Here is a 27,799-nt window from a genome sequence, read left to right as displayed (position 1 = left end):
TGTTTCCCCTGACTACGAACCGTTGCCGCCTGCCTTGACCTTCTGCTTCGTCTGACCCTGCCTTTGCCTTGTCCTTCTGTACCACGCCTGAATCAGCTGTCTGTGAGGTTGAGCCGTTACCGGAGGATACAACCTGGTTGCTACCGCCGCAGCAAGTCCATCCTGCCTTGCGGCGGGCTCTGGTGAAAACCGGTAGTAACTTAGAACCGGTCCTCTAGTACGGTCCACGCCAATCCCTCACAGACACAGAGGATCCACCTCCAGTGCAGTCACCTGCCGCCAGTCCGGACCCTGACAGTAGATCCGGCCATGGATCCCGCTGATGTGCCCCTGCCTAGTCTCGCTGACATCACTACCGTGGTTGCCCAGCAGTCCCAGCGGATTGCTCAGCAAGGTCAACAGTTGGCACAGTTGACCGCCATGCTGCAGCAGCTTCTTCCCGCACGGCAGCAGCCGCCTGCTTCTGCTTCTGCTTCCGCTCCACCTCCGCAGCCGGTGGCCGCCGCCTCCGCGAGAATCCGTTTGTCTCTACCAGACAAGTTTGATGGGGATTCTAAGATGTGCCGGGGTTTCTTGTCCCAATGTTCCCTGCACCTGGAGATGTTGGCCGACCAGTTTCCTACGGAACGGTCTAAGGTGGCCTACATGGTCAGTTTACTGTCTGGGAAGGCCTTGGCTCTGGGACCGCAACGATCCTGCCACTGCCTCCGTCCAGTCCTTCGTTTCTGAAGTCCGCAGTGTCTTCAAGGAATCTGCCCGTGCCTCATCAGCAGAAACAGCCTTGCTAAACCTCATCCAAGGAGACGCTACAGTAGGCGAATATGCTATACAGTTTCGCACCCTGGCCTCTGAACTGACCTGGAACAATGACGCCCTCTGTGCGACTTTTAAAAAAGGTTTATCCAGCCATATCAAGGATTCTCTGGCCGCACGAGAGATACCTGACTCCCTGACGGAACTCATCCAGTTGGCTACTCGCATAGATATGCGCTTCATTGAAAGACGTCAGGAACTTCGCCAAGAAAAGAATCTTGTTCGCAACAGGCGATATCCACGCCTGGCACCTCTCTTCCAGCAACCATTGCAGCCGGTTGCTGTGCCTTCCGCCGAGGAGGCCATGCAAGTGAATCGGGCTCGCCTGACCCAGCAAGAAAGGTCTCGCCGGAGGAACGAGAATTTATGCTTATACTGTGCGAGTTCCGAACACTTCTTAAAGGACTGTCCAGTTCGTCCACAGCGTCAGGGAAACGCTCGCACCTAGTGAACGTAGGAGAGGCGTCGCTGGGTGTAAAGTCTTCCTCTCCACGCTTGATTGTTCCAGTACGGATTTCTTCTGTCGCTAAAGTCTCCTTCCCTGCAGAGAGAGGCCTTCTTGGACTCTGGCTCTGCAGGAAACTTCATTAAAGCCTCCTTCATCAACCGCTTTAGTATTCCTGTGATCCGTCTCGTCAAGCCCTTCTTCATTACTACAGTTAACGGAGAGAATCTGAACTGTACCGTGCGTTATCGCACAGAACCCGTGCTCATGACCATAGGAGTCCTCCACCAAGAGACCATTGAATTTTTTGTTCTACCGAATTGCACTTCTGACGTCCTTCTTGGCTTGCCCTGGCTCCAGCGCCACTCTCCTACCCTCGACTGGACCTCTGGAGACATTAAATCATGGGGGCCTACCTGCCACACTCGTTGCCTCAAGTCGGTACCTACTAGACAAGTCTCCTTCTCCTCACCATTGCCCGGCCTTCCTAAGGCCTATCAGGACTTTACTGACGTCTTTTGCAAGAAACAGGCGGAGGTCTTACCACCACATAGACCCTATGATTGTCCCATTGATTTGCTTCCCGTAACCACACCACCCCGTGGCAGGATTTACCCTCTCTCCATTCCTGAAACCAAGGCCATGTCGGAGTACGTTCAGGAGAACCTCAAGAAAGGTTTCATCAGGAAATCTTCTTCTCCTGCCGGAGCAGGATTTTTCTTTGTTGCCAAAAAGGATGGGTCACTACGCCCATGTATTGACTACCGCGGTCTTAACAAAATCATGGTAAAGAATCGCTACCCTTTGCCTCTCATCTCGGAGCTCTTTGACCATCTGCGCGGAGCAAAGGTCTTCACTAAGCTTGACCTCAGGGGCGCTTATAATCTCATCAGAATCCGTGAAGGAGATGAGTGGAAAACCGCTTTTAATACCAGAGATGGCCACTTTGAGTATCTCGTCATGCCTTTCGGCCTGTGCAACGCTCCTGCAGTCTTTCAAGACTTTGTCAACGAGATCTTCTGGGACATGTTGTATACCTGTGTAGTAGTGTATCTTGACGACATTCTAATCTTCTCCTCCACCCTGGAGGAACACCGTCGCCATGTTCGTCAAGTGCTCCAGCGCCTTCGTGTCAACCATCTTTACGCCAAAATGGAAAAATGTCTTTTTGAACGTAGCTGTCTTCCGTTTCTGGGATACCTAGTTTCTGGACAAGGTCTTCAAATGGACCCCGACAAACTCTCTGCAGTCTTGGATTGGCCACGCACCTCAGGACTTCGCTCTATTCAGCGCTTCCTTGGATTCGCCAACTATTACCGCCAGTTTGTTCCCCACTTCTCCACTATCGTGGCGCCTATTGTGGCACTAACCAAGAAAGAAGTGAATCCGAAATCCTGGCCTCCCCAAGCTGAAGAAGCCTTTACTCGCCTTAAAGCCGCCTTCGCCTCCGCTCCAGTCTTGAATAGGCCCGATCCTCTGAAACCATTTTTCCTGGAGGTGGATGCCTCCTCTGTTGGAGCCGGAGCGGTTCTTCTTCAAAAGTCTGCTAAAGGAAAAAACGTCACCTGCGGCTTCTTCTCAAAAACTTTTTCCCCTCCTGAAAAGAACTATGCCATTGGAGATCGTGAACTACTAGCCATTAAGTTGGCACTAGAAGAATGGAGACATCTTCTGGAAGGATCCCCTCATCCGATCACCTTCTACACTGACCACAAAAATCTCTCGTACCTTCAGTCTGCCCAGCGCCTTAATCTGCGCCAGGCCAGGTGGTCATTGTTCTTTGCCCGATTCACTTTCCAAATCCATTTTCGTCCTGCTGATAAGAACATTAGGGCGGATGCCCTATCACGCTCCACCGATGCCTCCGAAGATGAAACCGTTCCTCAACACATCATTCCTCCTGAGTGTCTAATTTCAACTGCCCCTGCTTCACTGGTACCAGTTCCTCCAGGAAAAACATTTGTTCCTCTATGTCTTCGCCTACGGACTCTCAAATGGGGTCACTCCTCTCACCTGGCGGGTCACGCTGGAATTAAAAAGACGACTCAGCTAATTGCCAGACACTATTGGTGGCCTTCCTTTGAGAAAGACGTAACGGAGTTCATTCGGGCCTGTACTGTCTGCGCACGTGATAAGACTCCCCGCCAGAAGCCTGCAGGTCTTCTCCTTCCTCTGCCAGTGCCTGAACAGCCTTGGTCCCACATAGCAATGGACTTCGTTACTGATCTTCCCGTATCCCATGGCAACACAGTCATATGGGTGGTTGTTGACAGGTTTTCAAAAATGGCACATTTTGTCCCGCTTCCTGGTCTCCCTTCTGCGCCACAGCTGGCGAAGCAATTCTTTTTGCACATTTTTCGTCTCCATGGTCTTCCAACACATATCGTCTTCGATAGAGGCGTTCAGTTTGTCTCAAAGTTTTGGAGAGCTCTCTGCACCCAATTAAAAATCAAATTGAACTTTTCTTCTGCCTACCACCCTCAGTCCAATGGACAAGTGGAGAGGGTTAACCAGATCCTTGGTGACTATCTGCGACACTTCGTCTCCTCCCGTCAGGATGATTGGGTCGACCTGTTGCCCTGGGCCAAATTTTCTTATAACTTTAGAGACTCTGAGTCATCCACCAAATCTCCGTTTTTTGTGGTGTATAGCCGTCACCCACTGCCCCCCCTCCCCATTCCCACTTCTTCTGGAGTTCCTGCTGTTGATGATCTTACCCTGGACTTCTCCTCCATTTGGAAAGAGACTCAAAAGCCGCTCACCCTTGCCTCTTTTCGCATGATACATCCGGTTTCGGGTCCCCAGCTACAAACTGGGTCCGTGTTATCTCGGGCCTTTTAAAATCAAAAGCCAAATTAATGCTGTCTCTTACAAACTCCATCTTCCTCCCTCTCTCCGTATTTCTAACTCCTTTCATGTATCCCTCCTCAAACCCCTCATTCTTAACCAATTTTCCTCCAAGGTCATCGTTCCTGCTCCTGTCTCTGGGTCCTCTGACGTCTTCTCGGTGAAAGACATCCTCGCCTCCAAAGTCGTCAGAGGTGAAAAAAAATTTCTTGTTGACTGGGAGAATTGTGGTCCCGAAGAGAGGTCATGGGAGCCCGAGTCCAATATCCTCGACAAAGAGCTCATCCACAGATTCCTGGGCTCCAAAAAGAGGGGGAGACCAAAGGGGGGGGTACTGTCACGTCGAGCGCTCCGGGTCCTGCAGCGTCTCTGGAGCACTCGAGGCATGCTGCGGGTAGCGGCGCTCCGGTCACCTTCCCCGACCGTGAGCGCCGCTCCCCCACACCCCACACACAGTCGGTCCGCCCCGCACCCCACACACAGTCGGTTCGCCCGCGGACTCCACTCACCTCCCGCTCGGCTCCCGCCCTGGCTTCCTCCCGGCGCACGCGGCCCCTCTCTCTAGGGCGCGCGCGCCGCTTTTCTGAAATTTAAAGGGCCAGTGCACCACTAATTGGTGCCTGACCCAATCAGCCCAAAACATATAAAAACCCACTTCCCCTTCCTGTCCTTGCCGGATCTTGTTGCCTTTTGTGCCTTGAGAAAGCGTTTGGTGTATTTTCCCTGCCTGTGTATCAGACCTACTGCTGTTGCCCCTGACTACGAACCGTTGCCGCTTGCCTTGACCTTCTGCTTCGTCTGACCCTGCCTTTGCCTTGTCCTTCTGTACCACGCCTGAATCAGCTGTCTGTGAGGTTGAGCCGTTACCGGAGGATACGACCTGGTTGCTACCGCCGCAGCAAGTCCATCCCGCCTTGCGGCGGGCTCTAATGAAAACCGGTAGTAACTTAGAACCGGTCCTCTAGTACGGTCCACGCCAATCCCTCACAGACACAGAGGATCCACATCCAGTGCAGTCACCTGCCGCCAGTCCGGACCCTGACAAGAACATAGAAAGGGCGCACTGGCCTAGCGCATTATCCTCAATATAGGCTTTATTAATAAACCATAAAAATGACTACTCACAAACAATGGTAAAAACCAGCACATCAAATCCAAATATCAGGACCAAACATTTTACCATTGTTTGTGAGTAGCCATTTTTATGGTTTATTAATAAAGTCTATATTATGGATAATGTGCTAGGCCGGTGTGCCCTGTCTTTATTCTTTGTTTGCAGTACTTGTTGGACTACCCCGGTCCTATAGGGCAGCAAGGCCTTAGCCATTTGAGATGCCAAATGTGAGTCCCGTGGAAAGAGTGGTCGGGGAGCCCCGGTTCTGAGCACAGGAGTAAGGTGTTTTACATGGCAATTGTTTGGGACCATTCAGAGAATGCTTTGAATTTTCTCAATGAATGCAAAGTGTTCCCTGGTTAAAAAAGATGGAGTAGCGGGACAGTGACCTTCATTCTCTGAATGGCGCCCATGCTGAATGGCGGGCTTCCTGTGTTCTGGATGCAGCAGGGCAGCCACTTGGCATGAGACATGGAAGCTAGTGGGGATCACCAGAGTAACTGTATCTACTATAGTGATTTTAAGTTTCTAGAAGAATCCCACAGGTATGGTATATACATTGTTACATTGGTACAAGCTGGACTTTTATAGGTAAAAAATGTCATCCCTGGAATTCATGTTTAGCCCTACTTTTCTGATCTCGTTGCAATATCCTTTTTATATTTGCTATGTTTAACTTGTGCAAATTGAAATTACAATTCTCTCTGTATTATATTATATGATATTATATTATATTATTATATCTGTGAATGCTATTTTACAGGCTGGAACGATATTGATTTGTAGTCTGGCACATAAGGTAATGTGCCAACGCAACGTCCCTAAATATGTAAACACAACATCCCAAAAATACCTGTGGGACTTTTGTAGAGGCACATCACCATTCATACAATGACTTTTGTACATCACTATTCATATAATAATTATCTTATAGATAAAATATTTATGATTTCATTAGTACAAAAATAGTAAAAATTAGATTAAAAACATTTGGTTGATTTCATCACAAAAGGTTTTTACAATGTGGGTTGTACATCAAAGAACCAAAAAGCATATAATATATGATTGGTAAATGATGTCTAAATCATCTTAAAGCCCCTGACTCTAATGCCCCCCCCCCCCCCCAGTTTATACCCCTCTAAATCAAAGCCCTTGATTCTGTAGGAGCCCTAAAATAAAGCCACCTAAACTAAATTCCACTACAATTCAAGTCCCCTCGCCTAAAGTCCCTTCCCTAAAACCACTAAAGTCCTTGTGCTTGAACTCCCCTAAACTAAAATCTCAAACCCATTAAAGCCTCCTAATCCAAGCAAGCTACAGTTCTATTTGTGGTGATAATGAGGTCTGGCAAACCCTAACTGTGTGAACAGAATGGGGGAGGCATACTGAACACAGTGCCAACCTCATTTACCCCCAAGTCGCATCAAAGTCAGACCAAAGTAGTGCAGGGATTACTTTGAAGTCACTGCTACTTGAAGTCGCACAGATATAAACGGTACTCATTTGAAATCATGGGGTACGACTTGTCATGCGACTTAGCAGTCCCAAGTCGCAAGTCCCAAGTCGCAGAACAAGTCACGCAAGTGTGAATGGGGCCTTAAATCTCAAGTTTGTGCCAGGCATCCATGTGATGTGCCAAATTAGACAAAAAAAAAAATGATTTGACACAAAGCATAGAAGTTAGATGGAATTCTTAAATGTCATAAGCCTCCACTAGAAGAGGCTTCAAAACTCTCTTAACATGGTTTGTTTTTCTTAAATAGCCCCGTTGAATAAAATAGTTTGAAAGAATAGCTTAGAAATACACAACCGTGAGTTTGTTTTTTAACCTTAAACTTACTGGGTCAAATGTTATACAAAATCCATAATTCTTGCTATGATGGAGTTACCTTTATGAAAAGTGGTTACATCACCGTAGCAAATACCATTTTGTGAAACATCAAACATGCCAATATTACAAGGTCCAGATGAATAATAAGACACATTAGACTTCTTGGAAGAAACATACAGTACATCAGAAATATATCATGTTTGATATTCAACAAATCTCAATGTTTAATTGCCATTATCCCTTCTATTTATGTATAAAGCTCATGTCACTGTATTTAAAGTGTTACTAAACCCAGAACCTGCATTCACTATATCTGGTCTCCCACAGAGACATGCTCAGTAGATGTGGCCATTGCCACATCTACTGAGCATGCTCCAGTTTCAGTTCCCTTGTAAGCTGTTCATTTCCTTCTTTTTCTTATCTGTGCAGACCACGTGACTATAGAGTCACACATGGGGGCACAGACATATTAAATGACAGCCCCCTCCTCCGTCCTCATATTGCTAAACACTACGGGGCAGGGTATAAGATGTTGATTGATGCAGGCTTTACCTCCCTGTTAGTCCCAGCACATATACATCGTAGGCACAGGCTGGAGGGTGTGACACAGCCTGTAATTGGCAGAACCTCATCCAGATATATTTACAGTGCGAACAAAGTAAAATCTATTGTCAGTCAGCATAAACTCTACCTACAGCATGTTATTGCAGAAAAAAAAAAACAGTTTCTTTAAAATATACAAGTCGATTTGTAATAAGCTTTAAAACACATCTGACAATAATTATTTATTTCATTCTTAATTCTGAAAGCCATTTTTTTTATGTCATGTGATGGCATTGCACCAGTCAGCAGATTCAAAGTCCTGACGTCCTATGCTGCTATAGAGCATACATCAGCAGAGTACTAGAAACTTCTCCCACTGATCCTTCCGTAATGATGGAAAAGACCTGGGAAATGTCACGTGACTGCTGAACAGAAATGATTAAATAAGGTATTCAGATGCTTTTTTTTATTAAATTAAAGTGTTACTAAACCCACAACAGTAAAGTCAGTCTGTAGATGCAGTAAAGCATGCTTGTTATACTCACTGCGAAACCTAAGGGGTTAATCCTCTGCATTGTGTAAAAAGGCTGTTTGGTCCTGTCTTCTCTGATCCTCTCCTTCTTTTACTGTCCCCAATCCATCTCCTGATAGAACCAAGCCTTGGGAGCACTCTGCACATGCTCAGTTTAGTGTGTATTGCTAGAGAGTTTTCTTTTTCTTGGGAGGGTGCATGTGATCAGCACAGGGCCAATCAGCACTGTCCAGACAGAGGGTCAGGGGTCCTGCAGCCTTATAGGACAGTCAGAGTAGAATGAAAACACCTCTTAAAAGCTTTAACCAGACAGCTGATGAGAAAAGGTATTTACTAAAATAATTGCATTTTCACGTTCTGTGTACTGTGAGAGACCAGATATAGTAAATGCAGGCTGCTGGGTTTAGTAACACTTTAAACCCAGGTTATTTTTTTCCATTGAGGAAATTTTCCTTCCTGCCCTAACACTAAGGGGATTTCCCTTTTTAAGACAGTTATCTCTGGAACAAGTGTAGCGCTACCCCCGCAGGAACCGCTTAAGTAAGATGGGTTCCGCACTCTGCTTCTCAACCCTCTGGCACACCTGGCAATAGCAGAACATTCTTGGATGAATTAGCTAAAAAGCAATAGCTAAGCTCAGAATAATATGATTCAATGTATTATATCAGACTCCCTCTAGGGGATTCCACAACCGTAAATAACCCCAGAAGCAGAGGCAAGCACTCAAGCAACAATGAACCACAATATAATAACTTTGCACAAACCTAATTACCTCTACTTAAATTGGCGCTATGAGCCCAGGCAGGAGGAGAGCAGAAAAATTACTTTCTCCTATTGTCAGACTTCTCTCTTCTCTCCCCTGACACCACAGGCCCAATCACCAACACTTTATCTAATCCAGTGCTCGATGGCTTAACTCTCAAATGAGACCACCCCGCATTCACCCTACATACATAGAGCCCTTAACATGTGTGTGCAAGTTCGTATGGCACCAGTAACTTCAGTCCCCAGGAGAAAGATGAGGTCTTGTGTCTTCAACTAACCATTGCAGACGATGAAACTTTAAACTTGGCAAAGTGTAAACTGTTGTATACTGACAGTATCCCGATAGCAAGGCTTACACTGAGACTGCTTAACAAGACTTCAATGAGATCCAGGTGCTGGCAAGTGAGGGTAAAGTGGAGTAATTCTGTCTATATGCAATGTCCTGGATTCCTGCAAATGGGCACGTGCCCTCTCACCAATCCTACAGTCAAGGCCAAAAACCGAAAGTCCTGGAACAGGCAGGCTCTTCTGGTAACTTGACTGGTCACCTCATTCTGGAGTGCTTCACACAGACAATGCAGGTGCCCCTGGATATGCACCTGGGATCCCCCTCTCTCAGGCTGGATGTCTGGAACAACGCGATGGGCTGACCGGGAGATAGCACCTCTCTCTTGCATCCAATCTCTTCTCCTGCCTCGTGGTGAACTGAACTGCTAAGCAGACAAGATGGATGGGGTGTGTAGTTCTGTTCTCATATAAGGCTCTGGAGCCATTTTTGGTGGGGACTACATGCCCCAGAATGCTTTATTGATTGCTGTTGATTGCTCCCTTCTGCCAATGAGGATGCAGGGGAGGGAGCAGAACAAACAGAGTCAGTGTCAGTGAGGAAAAGGAGGGGGGGGGGGAATCCCCTGCATGGGCTGACAGGCATTCTCTTCTCTCAGTGAGAGCCTCAGTCAGCTTGGCGTAGCCCCGGGAGATGCGAGGCACCCGCTACACAAGTGTCCCCACTGGAAGATTTTATTCTTCTTTCTCTATTTGATTTTCATATATCTACAGTCTAGCTGTAGCTCTAGTGCTCAATGTTAGCTGCTGTCCTTGCTTATATTAACAGAGGGACAGGCACAGCTGCAATTGGAGACCGTGAATACAGAATTTGTGTAGCCTGCTGGGTCCACCCACCACACAGAGGAAATGCATGTGGACTGCTTGAACTACTGTGAATGCTGAGAAGAACAGTGGATTGTGGGAAAAGTAGTTCCAAACAGGAGAAGTACTTTATGGACTGAGCAAAAAGAAACTTCAGATCTCAGAGTGACTAGGGCTCTGATCAGAGAAGAAAATGAATGTTTTTATCAGTGTTTGCAGGGACATTATCCTAAGGGCTTCGATATAAGAGTTGGGCCCCAACAAGCAGAAGACAGTATATTACAGACTGCTGAACTGTTACGGTGGAGTAACTCTGTTGCCTCTGGCAGTAGCTCTTCTTACTGTGCCACCTGAGATGCTGGACAGCTCCTTGCCTGATAACTAGGACAACCTTACTTTCTGACCTGTTTCTGCTAAAGCTTGAACTCCTTCCTCCTCCCATGAACTTGTAAGGGGGCTTCTGATTGGCTGTGTGCTGATACCAAACTGCTAAAGCTCCCACCCTGCCTCCTCTTGGATAGGACAACAACCCACTGCTATAGCTCAAAGTCTCCATCATATTGCATCCAATGCTTTGCCATAGGCCTTCTCATGAAATCCCTGTCAATAGCCTTTATATTGATAAGAAAGGAATAGTCTGCGCAAAGTTAAAGTTCCTGTTATAAAAAGTTATCGTTTACAGTAGAACTTAAAAGATGACAGTGATACATCACATCTCATAGACATCTCATAGACATACTCTCTGATGTTGCTTCACATACTTTGCCAATCACATGTAGCACCCTCTAAGGTGCTACTTGTGGTAGTGCAAGCAAACCATAGTGTGGCCCAGGGATAAACCTGAGTCACTGAATCTGGGTTAGGGTTACTAGAGCCCAGGGCTAAATGACTCATCTAGGCAGCTTTCTGGTGCATCCACCTGAAGATGGAGATGCAGTGCTGAGGGAGTCTGTCGGTGGCTTTTGAGGGACCTCTTGCTGGGAAGGAGTTTTACCTTAAGCTGGAGCTCGGGTGTCTGACCTGGAAGGATCCTACCACAGGGGACAGTTGGAGGAGAACCTTCCAGAGAGGCAGCAGAGAGCATAGAGAGGCAGAGTGAGTAGATCAGCATGGTGCAGGGACAGACAAGGGGAGAGACAGCCAGCTGTAGCAGGTCTCTCTTGAAGACAGTGGTGTGCTAATCGAACCTTGCCCTGGGAAATTCCCAGTGTATCAGTTGTGCAGGAATGGTGCAGAGTGTCAGTCAGGAGGACTGAGAAGAAGAAGCAGCCAGGTGGGCTAGCATTTCTGAAAGCAATAGAACTGGGATGAGTATCTACAGGGAAGCAGAAGGTGTTGCAAGATGCAGTTCACTCACACATGTTAACTAACACATGTGCTACTTTTCAAAGGGATTAAGAGTTCCTATCCTGTAAGGGGCTTTTGCTAAGCTAAAATACAGTGAACTCAGTGGAGTTGTACAAGGATCAACTTTTATGCAGGAAGAAGAAGAGGAGCTGTTTTTTTTGCGGATCAGATTGAAGGCAGGCGGGTGTAAATGGAAACAAGTCCGTTTACATCTGCCGCTCCATAGAGGTGAATGGAGGGTCTGATTGGGTCCACTTGAAAAACGGATAGGCAGACCTGATTGGACCAATTGTGTGAAAGGGACCTAAGACTGCTTTTAAACTTATGTGCTAACTGTTTACCCACGCCGTGGGTGCAGGGCAGTGCACCTGTGGCTTTCCTGCGGGCTAGCTGCACTTTGCCATAGACTTCTATTATATTTTGCAGATGTGATGCACTTTCTGAAAGCGCAACAAAACTCCTCCATTCAGGCACTTTCTAAAAGCGTACCAAACCTGCAGGTAAGAACAGAAGTGTATGGCTCAGTGCAGGTGGACATACATCTGGATCTTAGTAGCCTGTCTGCATATGTATATCTATTGCCAGAAATGCATGTTTGTGCATTGGGTGTAGACTTTAGCTTATTGATGCACTGGAGAGTATATTGCATTATTTTAGCATAAGGGCTCACTTGCCCTGTCTTTTATGTATTATTTATTTTTAAATATATTGCAATAAAATACCAACTTTTAATTACGTCTCGTGGTGTGCCTATAAAAGTCCGTACACAGGGGCCGATTGGGGATAATTCCCTTATCCAGACCTCATACATTTTTTCTGGGTCTCCATTACCGCTCGTTAACGACTTTTGGCTTGTTCCTTCACTACACTTCTGCTTGATCCCAACCTGCAACCTTTGGCTTGTATACTGAAAGAAAAGGACAGGCGCCACTGTAAATAGCCAAACAATTTATTGCACAAAATACATAATAACTTACACATAGGTAAGCTGCAGTCCGTATCGCAGCGTCTCCAGCGCACAATCCGGCCGTGCGCTGGAGACGCTGCGATACGGACTGCAGCTTACCTATGTGTAAGTTATTATGTATTTTGTGCAATAAATTGTTTGGCTATTTACAGTGGCGCCTGTCCTTTTCTTTCTACCTGTGCCAGCGGATTCCTCGGAGTTTTCCCGCCAGTGCTGCCTTGTACTCTGTCATTCAGGACAGTCTCCCAACAAGAAACTGGAGCATCCCCTGCGCCCCCCTTACAGCGGTGGACCCCTTTCTTTCTTGCCTGGTCAGAAGCGCCCAACAACCATTTTTCCTGAAATTTGGCTTGTATACTGATTACGCTTTTGCTTGATCACTACCTGCTACATCTGCTACAAGACCTTGCCTACCTCTTGGTGGGGCAATCCTGAGGACCATGACATGGTACAAGCATGCAACAAAACCCATCTTCACCATCAGGAGCTCTGGTGAAGACCGGCTGATGCCTAGGTCACCTGCCAGGGGGACCTGCTTGTGCTGGTTTCTGTGTGAACCTTTACTGCTATAGCTACTGGCCTTCAAGCCTAACCCCTGACTGTGACATAGGGATTAGGAGGGGTTGCTCTCTACACCAATTGTTTGTTTTTGCAGTATATTTCGTGCTACTGTTCACCCATTGCAGTATATTTCTTGCTATTATTTAACTATTAGCTGTGTTGTTACTGTTGTTCATATTTCTTTTGCTACCAGGACACTGCTTGTGCAGAATATCTGCAATATATATGACCTTATCTATCTATCTATCTATCTACAGTGCCTTGCGAAAGTATTCGGCCCCCTTGAACTTTGCGACCTTTTGCCACATTTCAGGCTTCAAACATAAAGATATAAAACTGTAATTTTTTGTGAAGAATCAACAACATGTGGGACACAATCATGAAGTGGAATGAAATTTATTGGATATTTCAAACTTTTTTAACAAATAAAAAACTGAAAAATTGGGCGTGCAAAATTATTCAGCCCCCTTAAGTTAATACTTTGTAGAGCCACCTTTTGCTGCGATTACAGCTGTAAGTCGCTTGGGGTATGTCTCTATCAGTTTTGCACATCGAGAGACTGAAATCTTTGCCCATTCCTCCTTGCAAAACAGCTCAAGCTCAGTGAGGTTGGATGGAGAGCGTTTGTGAACAGCAGTTTTCAGTTCTTTCCACAGATTCTCGATTGGATTCAGGTCTGGACTTTGACTTGGCCATTCTAACACCTGGATATGTTTATTTGTGAACCATTCCATTGTAGATTTTGCTTTATGTTTTGGATCATTGTCTTGTTGGAAGAAAAATCTCCGTCCCAGTCTCAGGTCTTTTGCAGACTCCATCAGGTTTTCTTCCAGAATGGTCCTGTATTTGGCTCCATCCATCTTCCCATCAATTTTAACCATCTTCCCTGTCCCTGCTGAAGAAAAGCAGGCCCAAACCATGATGCTGCCACCACCATGTTTGACAGTGGGGATGGTGTGTTCAGGGTGATGAGCTGTGTTGCTTTTACGCCAAACATAAGGTTTTGCATTGTTGCCAAAAAGTTTGATTTTGGTTTCATCTGACCAGAGCACCTTCTTCCACATGTTTGGTGTGTCTCCCAGGTGGCTTGTGGCAAACTTTAAATGACACTTTTTATGGATATCTTTAAGAAATGGCTTTCTTCTTGCCACTCTTCCATAAAGGCCAGATTTGTGCAGTATATGACTGATTGTTGTCCTATGGACAGAGTCTCCCACCTCAGCTGTAGATCTCTGCAGTTCATCCAGAGTGATCATGGGCCTCTTGGCTGCATCTCTGATCAGTCTTTTCCTTGTATGAACTGAAAGTTTAGAGGGACGGCCAGGTCTTCGTAGATTTGCAGTGGTCTGATACTCCTTCCATTTCAATATTATCGCTTGCACAGTGCTCCTTGGGATGTTTAAAGCTTGGGAAATCTTTTTGTATCCAAATCTGGCTTTAAACTTCTCCACAACAGTATCTCGGACCTGCCTGGTGTGTTCCTTGTTCTTCATGATGCTCTCTGCGCTTTAAACGGACCTCTGAGACTATCACAGTGAAGGTGCATTTATACGGAGACTTGATTACACACAGGTGGATTCTATTTATAATCATTAGTCATTTAGGTCAACATTGGATCATTCAGAGATCCTCACTGAACTTCTGGAGAGAGTTTGCTGCACTGAAAGTAAAGGGGCTGAATAATTTTGCACGCCCAATTTTTCCGTTTTTTATTTGTTAACAAAGTTTGAAATATCCAATAAATTTCGTTCCACTTCATGATTGTGTCCCACTTGTTGTTGATTCTTCACAAAAAAATTACAGTTTTATATCTTTATGTTTGAAGCCTGAAATGTGGCAAAAGGTCGCAAAGTTCAAGGGGGCTGAATACTTTCACAAGGCACTATCTATCTATCTATCTATCTATCTATCTATCTATCTATCTATCTATCTATCTATCTATCTATCTATCTATCTATCTATCTATCTATCTATCTATCTATCTATCTATCTATCTATCTATCTATCTATCTATCTATCTATCTATCTATCTATCTATCTATCTATCTATCTCGCTATCTCGCTATCTATCTCTTTGTTATCGGGCTGTCTCCCATCTGTCCAAAAACATACATGAACTAATTTATTGTCTCTGCTGTGTAAATCCAGTCATTATGGTTAACAGTTAATTTAATAAAAAGTGAGGAAACAATTTTTCAGTGTAATCTATCTTCTGATAAAGAAAAGTCATTTCTATTTACTCAGCTTCTTCTTGTGTGGACTCACCATATGGACGTGATAGTATTGGAAAATCAGATAAGAACAAGAGGAAATTACAGGTTAAAATAGAAAAAACAGATATACTGGAGATTAAAGGCTCGATAATGAAATCAGGATCCACAAACCCTCAAAAAGTCATCCTGTAAAAATATTAACATTCTAATAATAATAGGGCAGTGATGTCTGGGCTCCCTGGGTGCAGGTGAACATACAGCAACTAAGAAACCCCTGCGTGTGGCCAGCCGGTTAATGGAAGCATGATGTAGATGACAAGAACCAGTCACAGCAGTTCTGCAGCGTTAATCACCGCCCCTGTCATTGATCAATGGTAAAAGGAAACTTAAAATATCTCAAAACCCAAAAACAAAAGTGTAGTATATTGGAGTCTACGAATCCTTAGATGTGGTGGCTGCAATCTTTTTTTTTACTATGGAGGCAGCCATAGTTGTTGCAAAGGTTGGACTTCAAACATGTCTGCCTTTGTGCATTTCCTTTACATAGTGGATTGATGGGACTCGTAGCTTTCTATTTAGGTTGCAGGAAGGGACAAAGACTTTCTGCCAGAATCAACAGGTTTTTGCTGAGGTATTTGCTGAAAAAGTTTTTAGCTTGAAAAATGAAAACCAATGAAGCCCAACTCCAGGAGAAAATGAAATACGTGTTGAGCATCAAATAGCTTACTCCTCAGTAGGGATTGACTGATTATCGGCAAAGCTGATATATCGAGGGCCGACATTACCAATATTTCGGAAAGTGCTGTACCGGAGTGATGCCTGCAGCTAGAGGCATCACCCCGTTTCCGGCGTCCATAGCCAACGGTCGGCTGTCTTGAAATGACAACCGATGTGGCTGAGTCACCAGGAGACCCGGGCAACCAGCCTGCACAGCCGCCGAAGAACCGATCAAAGCTGCATTCGGCTCTGATCGGGTCTCCATGCAAAAACCCAGAAATTATGTCATGACATCACTTCCGGGTACTCGGCGCCAGATTAAAAATAAATGACAGCATTCAAAACAGCCAAACTTGGCGTTTTGAATGCTTTTAAGTGCAGAGGAGGGGTTTGGGGTCTTTTAGACCCCCCAGATCCCTCCACAAGAGTACCTGTCAAATAAAAAAAATAAAAAAATAAAATGTTTTAAATGTCCGGACCATATCGGCCGATACCAATACGCGATGATCAAAATATTGGTATGAGTATTGGCAATGAAAAAACGATATTGGTCGATCCCTACTCCTCAGTCTTGATTTCAAACACCTCTTTCTAAGTCATACTGCATTGTAATGGATTAAACCATGGGTGCTCAACCTGTGGCCCTCAAGCTTTTGCAGAACCACAAGTCCCATGAAACATTGCAAAGCTGATAGCTACAAGCATGACTGCCAAAGACAGAGGCATGATGGGAATTGTAGTTCAGCAGCAGCTGGATGGCCACAGGTTGAGCACCCAAGGATTAAGCTCACAGTTTCTTCTATGAGAAAAGATGATATCCTGATCCTTATCTTCCTGAGCACTGGTCCCAACGAGTTCACCTTTACAAGGAAGGACCTGGCTTCTGGAAGTGTTGCATCCACCAATAGAAGGAGTGCATATCATGCAGGCAGTGATGTGGGCACCCCAAGAAGGACCCCAGGAAGTAAACAGAAGAAGAGAGAACGATTGTCACATGACCGGTAAGTAAAATGGCCATTTTGATATGTTTTATTTTATTTTTTTTTTCATATCAGTGGTTAGTGATGGGGGGGGGGGGGGTGAGGACTGCTAATATCCTGAAATTGGGCTTATAAATTATACTTCTGGGTTTTGATACACGTTAACGTTGTTTTCAAATTCTGCCTCCTTTTAATTCTTCCTCTGAGGTGCTACATCCCAATTTTTTTTACAAAAAATAAATATATATAGTGTATATATATATATATATATATATATATATATATATATATACACACACTGCCTTGCCAAAAAAAATTGCCACCAAAAACAAAGGTCACACACTCTAATATTTGGTTGGCTTTGATTATGGCACACATTGGCTGCATCATTGTTTCGATATGCAATGTCACAAGATTTATTTCCGTCCAGTGATGCATTTTTTTTTTCACCAAAATCTTGTATTGATGATGGGAGAGTCGGAGCACTGTGCAAAGCCTTCTCCAGCACATCCCAAAGATTCTCAATGGGGTTCTGGACTCTGTGGTGGCCAATCCATGTGTGAAAATGATGTCTCAGGCTCCCTGAACCTCTCACAATTTGAGCCTGATGAATCCTGGCATTGTCATTTTGGAATATGCCCGTGCCATCAGGGAAGAAAAAAATAAATTTATGGAATAACCTGGTCATTCAGTATATTCAGGTAGTCAGCTGACCTCATTCTTTGGGCACATGCAGTAACTCTCCAATAGAATAGTTACTGCATGCTTAGTTAAATCCAGGTGGCGACTTTTTTTTTTGGCCAGGCAGTGTATATATAGGCAGGTGTGAAGAAATGCTTGCTGTAAAGTAAAAATGCTCTCAAAGACATACAGTTTATTTTTATTTTTTTTTTAAATTTTGTATCAATTTACAAATTGCAAGCTAACAGAAGAAAAATCTAAATCAAACCTATATTTGGTGTGACCACCTTTTGGTTTCAAACCAGCATCAGTTCTAACACTTGCACAAAGTCAGGGATTTTGTAGGATTACAGTCAAGTAGGGTATGATTAACCAGGTGTACCAAGCAGGTGATAATGATCATCAATTTCAACTATGTTGAAACACAGTCATTAATGGAAACAGCTGTGTAGAAAGCTTAAAAGTGGGTGAGGAACAGTCATACTCTGCTACTAAGGTGAGCAGGGCCGCTGATAGGGGGGGACCACCAGCCCTCTTGTAGGGGGCCCGAGCACACAGTAGGGCCCACACAGGGAGGGGGATTAGTGATGGACATAAAATACAGAAATCTTCCTCCAGCACCTGAAACTGATCTGTCCCTCTCCCTGCTATCAGCTTTTATCTGCTGAGAAAGAGACAGTGGTCTCTCACTAATCCCCCTCCCTGTGTTGGCCCCCCTCCCAGCACTGGCTCTAATGTTATCTCTGCTCAGGAGTTTATTTGTAACTTTGTTTCTCTTCCTCTGTCTCTCTAATCACGGAGCTCCAACTGCCCAACCTGTATATTTTTCTCATATCATCTTCATTTTTATTTAACATAGTTTTTTTCCCTAGATTTAGCAGGAATTATGTAAGTTATGTTATATTTGTGTCTGCTAATAGTGATTTTGTTGTAATTTTAGCAAAATATATCTTTAATATTTTCTTGGGGGGGGGGGGGCCCTGCCAGGTAGTCTGTACGGGGCCCCGCGATTTCTAACAGCAGCCCTGAAGGTGAGGTTGATGAAGACAATTTTATGTCACAGGTCATACACCATGGCATGGCTGAACACAGCAAAAAGACACCAGGTAGTTATACTGCACCAGTTTCATGGGGTTTCATGATGTGCTGTTCAATCTCTTTTGAAAAAGCACAAAGAATTGGACCATGTTGAGGACCATAGACACAGTGGGTGGCCAAGTAAACATAATGCAGCAGATGAAAGACACATCATGCTTACTTCTCTTTGACATTGAAAGATGTCCAGCGGTGCCTTCAGCACAGAACTGTCGGAAACCAGTGGGACCCAGGTACACCTATCTACTGTCCGGAGAAGTCTGGCAAGAAGAGGTCTTCCTTGAAGAATTGTGGCCAAAAAAATCATAACTCTGACATGGAAACAAGGCTAAGTAACTCATGCACGAAAACATAGGAACTGGGATGCAGAAAAATGGCAGCTGGTGCTCTGGATTGATAAGTCAAAATTTGAAACATTTGGCTCTGGCAGCAGGCAGCTTGTTTGCCAAAGGGCTGGAGAGCAGTACAATAATGAGTGTCTGCAAGCATGGTGGAGGGGACTTGCAAGTTTGAGGCTGTATTTCTGCAAATGGAGTTGGATATATGGTCAGGATCAATGGTGTCCTCATGCTGAGAAATACAGACAGATACTTATCCATCATGCAGTACCATCGGGAAGATGTGTGATTGGCCCCAAATGTATTCTGCAGCAGGACAGTGACCCCTAACATACAGCTAATGTCATTAGTATAAAGAAGAACAAGGAGTCCTGGAAGTAATGGCTTGGCCCCCACAGGCCCTGATCTCAACATTGCCAAGTCTGTCTGGGATTACATAAAGAGACAAAAGGATCTGAGGCAACCTACAGTACATCCACAGAAAATTTGTGGTTAGTTCTTCAAGATGTTTAAAACATTTTACCTGCCAAGTTCCTTCAAAAACAGTGTGCAAGTGTACCTAGAAGTATTAAAGCTGGTTTGAAGGCAAAGGGTGGTCACATCAAACATTGATTTGATTTAGATATCTATTCAAAGACAGCACCTGCAACTTTTATAGTTGATGCATGCAATCAGAGACCTGGCTTTCAAGCGCAATAAGGAGTAGCAAGAATTTAAAACCAGGGGATGCAGTTCATCTTTACCAAAAAAACTTCCTATGCTGGTAAGGGATGCCTGTATAAAAAACAAACTGTGCAGCTTTGACTAATATTGGATAATGACCTTGTTATAGTTATTAGCCATTTATGTACCTCCTAAATCCTGACAGAAAAACTGGTACAGATGGCATCATCCTGTCCTGCCCTGTTGCTAGGACGTTGCTAAGACGCTTCCGGACATTACTGCTCAACCCCACCATCACAGGAGCGCGCTCTCGAACCCCCGCCATTGTGTGGTCTACTATCTCCTCTACTGCAGCATTTCTGATCTCAGAGCTAATGGGCCAAGGCAGAGAAAGAGCATGCTTTGGGGTATAAATCGGCTGAGAGTGTCTTAGCAACATTCTAGCAACAAGGCAGGATGGGATGACGCAATCTCTGGGAGTTTTTTAACCAGGCGTCAGCAGGTATGTAAAAAGCCTACATCTATAGCAAGAGCACCATCCAACTTTGGTCAAAAATCCACAGTTTGTTTTTATCTACAGACATTGGTTAACCTGCACAGGCAGTTTTTTGGTAAAATTGTTTTATTTAGGAATATACAGTATCTCACAAAAGTGAGTACACCCCTCACATTTTTGTAATTATTTTATGATATCTTTTCATGTGACAACACTGAAGAAATGACACTTTGCTACAATGTAAAGTAGTGAGTGTACAGCTTGTATAACAGTGTAAATTTGCTGTCCCCTCAAAATAACTCAACACACAGCCATTAATGTCTAAACCACTGGCAACAAAAGTGAGTACACCCCTAAGTGAACATGTCCAAATTAAGCCCAATTAGCCATTTTCTCTCCCCGGTGTCATGTGACTCATTATTGTGTTACAAGGTCTCAGGTGTGAATGGGGAGCAGGTGTGTCAAATTTGGTGTTATCGCTCTTACTCTCTCATACTGGTCACTGGATGTTCAACATGGCACCTCATGGCAAAGAATTCTCTGAGGATCTGAAAAAAAGAATTGTTGCTCTACATAAAGATGGCCTAGGCTATAAGAAGATTGCCACTACCCTGAAATTGAGCTGCAGCACGGTGGCCAAGACCATACAGCGGTTTGACAGGACAGGTTCCACTCAGAACAGGCCTTGCCATGGTCAACCAAAGAAGTTGAGTGCAGGTGCCCAGCGTCATATCCAGACGTTGTCTTTGGGAAATAGACATATGAGTACTGCCAGCATTGCCACAGAGGTTGAAGGGGTGGGGGTCAGCCTTTCAGTGCTTAGACCATACACCGCACACTGCATCAAATTGGTCTGCATGACTGTCATCCCAGAAGGAAGCCTCTTCTAAAGATGATGCACAAAAAAGCCTGCAAACAGTTTGCTGAAGACAAGCAGACTAAGGACATGGATTGCTGGAACCATGTCCTGTGGTCTAATGAGACCAAGATAAACTTTGGTTCAGATGGTGTCAAGCGTGTGTGGCGACAACCAGGTGAGGAGTACAAAGACAAGTGTGTTTTGCCTACAGTCAAGCATGATGATGGGAGTGTCATGGTCTGGCGCTGCATGAGTGCTGCTGGCACTGGGGAGCTACAGTTCATTGAGAAAACCATGAATGCCAATATGTACTATGACATACTGAAGCAGAGCATGATCCCCTCCCTTCAGAGACTGGGCCGAGGGGAAGTATTCCAACATGATAATGACCCCAAACACACCTCCAAGATGACCACTGCCTTGCTAAAGAAGCTGAGGGTAAAGGTGATGGACTGGCCAAGCATGTCTCCAGATCTAAACCCTATTGAGCATCTGTGGGGCATCCTCAAACGGAAGGAGGAGGAGCGCAAGGTCTTTAACATCCACCAGCTCCGTGATGTCGCCATGGAGGAGTGGAAGAGGACTCCAGTGGCAACCTGTGAAGCTCTGGAGATCTCCACACCCAAGAGGGTTAACCCTCCATGCCCAAGAGGGTTAACCCTCCATGCCCAAGAGGGTAAGGTGGTCACACAAAATATGGACACTTTGGGCTCAATTTGGACATTTTCACTTAGGGGTGTACTCACTTTTGTTCCTAGCGCTTTAGACATTAATGGCGTGTTGAGTGTGTTGAGGTATTTTGAGGGGACAGCAAATTTACACTGTTATACAAGCTGTACACTCACTAATTTACATTGTACCAAAGTGTAATTTCTTCAGTGTTGTCACATGAAAAGATATCATAAAATATTTACAAAAATGTGAGTGTCCAGTGCTGTCTTTGGTCTTGCCCTAAGTTCTTCCTTGTTGCTCTTCTCTTGCATGGCCCTCTTGGGTTGCAAGCTTGTGGAATCACAGATACGCTATCAGCAGAGAGGGTGTCAGGATATCTGCACATGCACAAGCTCCAATGTGCATGCGGAGATCATCCCATGTCTCTGCCAGTCTACAGGCACTGACAAAGACCTGCAGTGTTCTTCGGGTGGAGTTTGTGCATGCATGAGATGTTGTGCTGAACTACGACAATACTGCCTCCTGGGATGTGATGTAGATATCCCAGGATGTGGCAGATAGCTGCACACGTCATCCTTGCCTAGGCAAGAACCCAAGAAGTGCGTTCATGCCAAAAGTAAAAAAGGTATTTAAATATAACAACAAATGTATATATATATATATATATATATATATATATATATATATATATATATATAATTTTTTTTTTACAATTGTGTGAGAGGCAGAGGGAAAATGGCAAAATAGAGAAAGTGACATCTGTGGGTGAAAGTCCACTTTAATTTCTAGATTTCCTTCTAATAAGAAAACCCCATACTATCTGCATGGTGATAGTTGCATGTGACCTACACTTCTCAGCTAGGAGGGGGTAAGTCCCTCCTCTAAATCATTTATATCTACAGTATCTCTAGACCACTGGTCTCCAAACTGTGTCCAAGGTGCCAGGTGTAGCCCTTTGCTTGCCTCTTTCTGGCCCTTAACTAAGGAAGTATGGTTGGCTGTGCCCCGTGAGATGCCTCCATCACCATACAATATACAAAGAAACATGAATGGCCAATGAAACTTTAGATGAGGCACAACACACTCAATAACAAAATCAATAAAGTAAAGATTTTTTGGGTAAATACAAATCCAACAGATCAACAGTGACATAATTGCCATATAGTCAAGCAGATTGGTCAGTATATACATATTATTCTGTAGCCAGGTACAGTGTTTCAAAGATCAATCCAAAATAGGTGTGAACATGCATCTATGTATCCCAACGCATTTCGTGACACAGCGTTACTTCCTCAGGGGTTAAAACAAACACAATTGCCTATAAAGTAGAAATAGTTTAGGAATATATGACACACATAATACAATGTATTCTGTTATTGCAAACATTGGGTATCAACCAAAAGGGGACCCATACCTACAAATCTGCAAGACATTGCATGCTTATGACCTAATGGTAATCGCCTGGAATTAAGTCACCTATTATGTCAAATTATGGAATTATGTCACTGTTAATATTTTGGAAATTGTATTTACCAATAAACCTTTACTTTATAGATTTTATTATTAAATGGGCCTGCCTCATCTAAAGTTCCAAGGGCAATTCATGTTTCTTTCTGGCCCTTAAGGCACTCTTCTTCCCACTGACACCAATGATGGGACACTATTTCTTCCCTGACACCAATAATGGGGCACTATTCCTTCCACTTACACCAATATTTGGGAATTTTTCCTCCGACTGACACCAACAATGGGGCATTATTGCTCCCACTGACATCAACGATGAAGCACTTTTTCTCCTACTGACACCAACAATGGGGCACTATTCTTACCACTGACCGTGCGTTTTCTACTCCCACTGGCCACAGTTTTGCCCTCCTGAAACCTGAAGGACAGTACAGTAACAGTAACAGTAATCTGGCCCTTTGTTTGGAAAGTTTGGAAACCCCTGCTCTAGACCAATAGTTGTATGAAAATGTTTAGATCAGTGTTTCTCAACCTTTTTTCAGTCAAGGCACCCTTTAAAATTATAGACAATCTCAAGGCACCCTCTAAAATTATGGACTGTCTCAAGGCACCCCATTCTAAAATGTAAAAAACTATTCTAAAACATCAACATCCTCACATAGGACACCCAACGTTAGATTTATTCTTCCAAATTCAATACACTTTTTCACACTGGCAGTGACAGAGAGGGCAGAGATGGGAGGGTCATTGGTTGTTAGGACGCCGGCGGCTAGAAGGTCATAATAGTGCACAATAAAATCCTGTGGCTTTGTGTAACTAAAAGGCAGGCTTCATTCACCTGCTGGCTTGTATACAATTTTGTGGCAATTTTTAGGCATTTTGTCAAGGCACCCCTAAAGAAACCTCAAGGCACCCCAGGGTGCCTGGGCACGCTGGTTGAAAAAGGTTGGTTTAGAGCATGGAGCTTTTAAAAAGCGGTTTTTACTTGTGGTCTCTAACTGGTAAATAAAAATAATATTTCATATGTCATATTTACTTAATTACGAGGGACCGTTCAAGTCAAACTGGGACTTTTAATTTTACAGGTATAGAGAGGGTAGCTAGGTGGTGTGTCCTATTACTGATAGTCGCACATGTCACCGGCCAGTCCAGAGACCATTAATCATGATGGCAGACAACAGTGTTAACCACTTAAGCCCCGGAAGATTTTACCCCCTTCCTGACCAGGCCCTATTTTGCGATTCGGCACTGCGTGATTTTAACTGACAATTGCGCGGTCGTGCGACGCTGTACCTAAACAAATTTGACGTCCTTTTTTTCCCCACAAACAGAGCTTTCTTTTGGTGGTATTTGATCACCTGTGCGATTTATTGATCATGCGCTATAAACAAAAAAAAGCAACAATTTGCAAAAATAACAATATTTTTCACATTTTTTTTATATGCAATTCCCCCAAAAAAAATGTAAAAATCGAAATTTTTTAAAATTTTTGGCCAATTTGTTTTCTGCTACATATGTTTGGTAAAAAAAATTGAAACAAGCGTATTTTGATTGGTTTGCGCAAAAGTTCATGCGTTTACTAACTAAGGGAAAGATTTTTGTCATTTTTGTTGTTTTTTTTTTTGCGGGACTGTGACATTGCAGCGGACAGATCGGACCCTTGACTGACATTTTTGGGGGTACCAGTAACATTACTACAGTAATCAGAGCTATACATATGCACTGTTACTGTAAAAATGACACTGGCAGGGAAGGGGTTAACTTTATTGGAGAAGGAGGGGTTAAGTGTGTCCCTAGGTGCGTGTTTCTAACTGTGAAGGGATGTGGCTTTTCATGTAACAGCAGAGATCTACGATCCTACATAGCAGGACCATATGATCTCTGCTGTTACACAGGGGAGAATGACAGGCGGCTTTGTTTACATTAGCCGCCTGCCTTTCTCCCTCTGTAACTGACGATCGCGAGTGACCGGCGGACATCGGGTCCGCCGGTCTCTCGCGCGGAGGTGTCCGTGAACGAGCGCGCCTCCGGCGGCGCGCGCTGGCCCCCTATTGGCTCACAGGCAAGTGACATACCGGTACGTCTCTTTGCCTGCACGGGGCTGACCGCCGCAGTATATGTACTTGCGGCGGTCGGCAAGCGGTTAATGCGTGCATGGAACAGCATATGGTGATGAAGTTTCTTGTGAACAAAGCCGTAAAACACGCAGATATCTACAGAAGACTTCAAGGACAGTACGGTGGTGAGACACTCAGCCGCAGTAGGGCATTTGAATGGTATCAACGGTTTAAAGATAGCCATACGTCCGCCAGTGACGTTCCCGCCTTCGGTAGTCCCCAGCCCATAGAGGTATTGTCAGGACCCCCTTACAGCCCGGACCTCGCTCTGAGTGATTTCCACCTGTTTGGACCCCTAAAAGAGTTCCTTGGAGTTGAGCATTTCAGCCCTGATGATGAAGTGAAGCAGGCTGTCCTAGGAGGGTTCAGGCATGCTGACAAATCTTTCTATGCCAAAGCTTTCTAGACATGTTGTTGGAGAGTATGTCGAAAAATAAATGCAGTTTCCACTCCTTGAAGTAGGTTCTTTTATTATATAAGCTCTAAAGTCCCGGTTTGACTTTTGACCCCTCGTCGATAGAAATAAAATATGCATTTAATACTGAACTTTATACAGATAGAAGATATACCCAATAACAATACGCAATTCCTTTAGTGTATAGGAAACTTTTTTTCTGAGGCTGTCCAGACAGTGGTATTTGTCCTGTCCACCTGAAATGTCAAGGCTGCTAATCCCGGTAGCTGGCCTCCATGATTCCAAATTAATTACCAGTATATTTCCACCTTCTGAAGCTCAAGGTAGTGTTTACCCCATCACCCTCCCCATCACGGTCCATCAGTGCTGCCAGGAGCTAGGAAGACCCTTCCGAGATGTCCATTAGAAGGTTAAAGACACATGTCAGAGTTCTATTGATTGTGATGTCACCAGCCCCCCGAATTATAAACACATCTGGTATTTCACGCTCTGTGTCGGACAAGCAAATGAATTAACAAATGGAATGTTTGACTAGTCTAATCTCCATCTCATCTGCTTATCAGATGGAGACACAAGCGACGAGAAGAGCAAATATGAACAATTGCCAGAACCATGGTAACCCCCCGGGCTCTGGCCTTTGCATTAAATTGCCAATTTCGAATGACATCTTCATGGAGCGGCATATAATGATCCCTTTGTTTGCGGACAGGGAACTGTGGAGTTGGACTTTAAAAGCGCGATTTATTGTGGAAAAAGTTAAGTGTCCAAAAAAAGTGTGACTGTGGAGGGGAATCTGTTCTTGAAATGACTTTTTCCCTGAGTTTAGGTGTGTGTAATATCCTTTTCTAAACACGCAAAGCAGCTGTAGCAGTGCAGGGCTATGATCAGTGACTCATGGGTGGCTAAACTTTAGCTGAAAAGGATAACTACACCTATAAAATAGTTTGTAGAGATTGATCAGGCTACATAAATAATGTATATACTATATTGCCAATAGTATTGGGACGCCTGCCTTTACACACACATGAACTTTAATGGCATCCCAGTCTTAGTCCATAGGGTTCAGTATTGAGTTGGCCCACCCTTTGCAGCTATAACAGCTTCAACTCTTCTGGGAAGGCTGTCCACAAGGATTAGAAGTGTGTCTATGAGAATGTTTGACCATTCTTCCAGAAGTGCATTTGTGAGGTCAGGCACTGATGTTGGACGAGAAGGCCTGGCTTGCAGTCTCAGCTCTAACTCATCCCAAAGGTGTTCTATCAAGTTGAGGTCAGGACTCTGTGCAGGTCAGTCAAGCTCCTCCACCCCAGGGGTTGGGCTTGGCCCATTAGTTCCAGCAAAGAGAAGTATTAGGGCATCAGCATACCAAGACCTTTTCACAATTTTATGTTCCCACCTTTGTGGGAACAGTTTGGGGATGGCCCTTTCCAGTTCCAACATTCCATAAAGACATGGATGAGTGAATTTGAGGTGGAGGAACTTGACTGGCCTGCACTGAGTCCTGACCTCAACCCGATAGAACACCTTTGGGATGAATTAGAGCGGAGACTGCGAACCAGGCCTTCTCTCCAGCATCAGTGCCATGGCCTCACAAATGCGCTTCTGGAAGAATGGTCAAACATTCCCATAGACACACTCCTAAACCTTGGGGACAGCCTTCCCAGAAGAGTTGAAGCTGTTATAGATGCAAAGGGTGGGCCAACTCAGTACTAAACCCTACGGACTAAGACTGGGATGCCATTAAAGTTCATGTGCGTGTAAAGGCAGGCGTCCCAATACTTTTGACAATATAGTGTATCCTAAAGTGGAACTACACTGTATCTAAGCACCACAAACCAAAAGTGCTATTTATTTATTTTCAATATCCATCCACCATGCTTTATTTTGCTGAGAAGCTGAGCAAAGAAAAACACCCCCCTAGCATTTCTGACCATGGCCATCTGCAATAGGGGCATACGATTTATGGAGCATTTACTTCCTGGAGTCCATCTGTCCTTATCTCAGGCATGCAAGCTTTTAATAAAAATTAATTAGATCTTAACTTAACACAAAAATGTAATATATTGAGCCTGGGTTCACACTACTGCAATTCGGGAACCCATGCGATTCTAGTGTGGGTTCCCGCATCGCATCTCCCCCAGCAGGCAGTTCACACTGCCCTCTGAGAATCGCTCC

This window comes from Pelophylax lessonae (assembly GCF_965119305.1).
Source record: "Pelophylax lessonae genome assembly, chromosome: 2".
NCBI lineage: Eukaryota > Metazoa > Chordata > Amphibia > Anura > Ranidae > Pelophylax > Pelophylax lessonae.
Note: the sequence above shows the minus strand (reverse complement) of the source record.